General features: G+C 36.3%; 1 protein-coding gene across 3 annotated transcripts in view; it reads left to right on the forward strand.

Moving 5' to 3' along the window:
- Fbxl7 (F-box and leucine rich repeat protein 7) overlaps positions 1–2,859 on the forward strand; it is a 399,360-nt gene that overhangs the window by 217,772 nt on the left and 178,729 nt on the right. The window lies entirely within an intron of this gene.

Genomic DNA, 2,859 nt, shown 5'->3' on the forward strand with positions numbered 1-2,859 from the left:
ATGTAAAATTGTTGTTAGCCTCTTTTCTTGACTATGATTACCTTGAAAGGAAGAGAGAAACACTATGGTTCCCAACTACCACTAAATGATTTTATTAGAAATTCACATCCAAACTTTAGTTGGGAAATGCACTTTTGCATAATCTATTAGTGATGATGTGAATCCTTTCTGTAAAGCAGAGTTGTATTGTGACTGTAAACTGTTGTGTGTTAGATATGAACATAAACAGTACTAGTCAAGTGGCCATAGTTAGATGTGAAGTGGGAACATAAATATTAATAATAAATAACAGTGATAAATTTAATCATAAGTAAGCTTTTCAGTGATGACTCTGTTGTTGGAAGCATCACAAGAATTTTATTCACCCTAACAACAAACCTAGAAGGTTGATCTGGTATTATCTCCATTTATCAAATGAGAAAAATAATAGCCACAGAAGTGAAACAGTTGGGTCAAACTATTGGTCAAATGAGCCTGTTTCGAATTGCACATTCTTAACCACACGCTATGCCACCCTGTAGCAGATGGTTAAAGAATGTAAGCAAGTTTCCAGGAGAAACAATACATGCTTCACGAGACAATTGCAAAATACCTGGACCATTAATTGCTTCTACTATCAAGTCAGAAGCCTGGTGACCAAAAAACATACAGCCAGAGAGTTCTCTTGAAAATACAATAAATTCTAAAGACATCTTCTCTTTATTTTGCGTAGTCTCTACTTTATGAAGACAGAGATATTTGGAAGAAATTTTTCTCAAGTTCCATCTGTTTTTCTCTTTTATAGGTATGATGGACTTCATAACACCGTGTTAGGCTATATTCTTAGGTAATGAGAAGTTCATAATGAAATGTATAGCACACATGTAATAATTGCATAGGGTTTTAGTATGTCTTTCTATTAATCATATCTTGGTGTTATTATATTCTTTTATTCTTTCCTTGTCCACTTTTCATCTCTTCATTCTATTTGTATTATAAAAATTCCTTCACTGTTCCTTCATATTGAAGTATGCACTAAACACATCAAAAATAAGACATGTAAGATAAAAATTTAAATTATCCTGTTTTATTTAAAAGGCATAGAATTGTGATAAATTTGGACCATTTATGTGGACTTTTCTGTTAAATTAAGAGAGAGAAAAAGTTGATTTTGTTTCCAGAAGACTGTTGATATGATCGTCCCACTACACAAATCCTTGTTTCATACGTCCGACTGTGAAAATGTTTAGTTATGTTTTGTAGAAGCCACGTCTGTACATATTATGCCTTGCACAACTAGTTGTGTGACACAAAGGGGCAGTTTTCTTTTGTTGATAACAAAAGTTAAAATTGAATTTCTCCAGAGATGCTGCAGGACTTGTGAATATTGCTGTGGTAGATGATCTAGTAACAGTGCATCCCAGAACTTGCCATGATATTAGGATTAATTTTTTTAACCTTCTGATACTATTAAAACGAGAAGGAGACTCCATGACTGTAGTTAAGAAGAGGTTCCAGAGTTGTATTTTAAACCAGATCGATAAGCTGTCTTCCAGCTCTCATTTTCAGTGCAGCCAAGATGGGGTGATTTTCCAGACAGTTTGAAACCTTGAGATGCAGCCTTCTTTGTCCATTTTTGTTTGCACCAGGGAAAGTGGTTGAAAGGAAAAAAGATTATTTATATTTTCCAGGGACCATAGGGATGGAGAGTGGAGGGGAAGGATTCTAGAGAAGACAAAAAGGGAAAAGCAATGTTGCTTCTGTATGAAAAAAAAAAAAAGAATGAAATAGGACATTAGTGACAGACAATTCTCTGCACAACACGAGCTTCCTGACCGCCCCTCTGTAATCTTCTCTATGATGTGTGACGTGTCACAGAACACGGGATTACCCTTTCTTTGTGAGTTCTGCTGTTCGCAAATCCAGATGATGAATGTTCTTGATGAATTGAATCCTTGAGTGTGCTTAAAATACAGAGGTGGGGGAGCTGTGTCCAGGCTCTGATTCTTTCATAGCAACTGGCAGCGAACTTTTCCTGGCCAGGCTCTCTGACTTCAATGATCCTTCGTGGTGCCGTCAGGCGCCAGAAACAACAACTGTGTCAAGTCACACTTCAGGACTGAACAAAGTTATCTCTGTCCAGCGTGTTTCCAAATGCCATGAAAAAAATGTATGAACAGATGGAGGAATTCACTTGTTCCATTTCCCTTCGGTGAATCGTAGGGGCTCTCTTGCCCACGGTATGTTTGTTTTACATACTTTTACATTTTTTCCCAGATATAAAACTCAATATTTGAAAGTTGGTTCTGGCCAAGTTAACCAAATAACTCTTACATTAATTCCACAGATGCGTTTGTTTGCTCATATCTAGAATACTTTCTTTCCTCACATCACTGTTCGATGTAACCAGGGCATGCCAATAATTAGCTGTTCTTCCAGCCCTGAAAAATATTTGTTAAAAAACAGATCAAATAAAAACAAGAAGAGAGACATGATAAAATACAAAAGAGTGTTACTATCTTATAATTTTATCTAATGGATGTAGCAAGTAGCATAAAGCAGTGGAGCTATTTTTCGTAAATAAAATGAAGCCCTTTTATTTATTTATTTTTTTGGTACTGGGGATCAAACTTAGGACCTTGTACTTGCAGGGCAGGTGGCAGAACCACTGAGCTAAGTCCCCGGCCCCAAAATGAAGCCTTTGATGTTTATTCTTCTTGTTCTTTTTTGTATTTTCATTTAGTATACAGTACCATATCTTTTACGTAAAACTGAGAAAATTCACCAGGTCAGATGTAGAACTCCTTCATTTCTTTCTCTCTCTCTCTCTCTCTCTCTCTCTCTCTCTCTCTCTCTCTCTCTCTCTCTCTCTCTCTTCAT

The sequence above is a fragment of the Heterocephalus glaber genome, unplaced genomic scaffold, assembly GCF_053883595.1.
Source record: "Heterocephalus glaber isolate CG9 unplaced genomic scaffold, H.glaber_assembly_v1.0 deba00001538, whole genome shotgun sequence".
Classification (NCBI taxonomy): Eukaryota; Metazoa; Chordata; class Mammalia; order Rodentia; family Bathyergidae; genus Heterocephalus; species Heterocephalus glaber.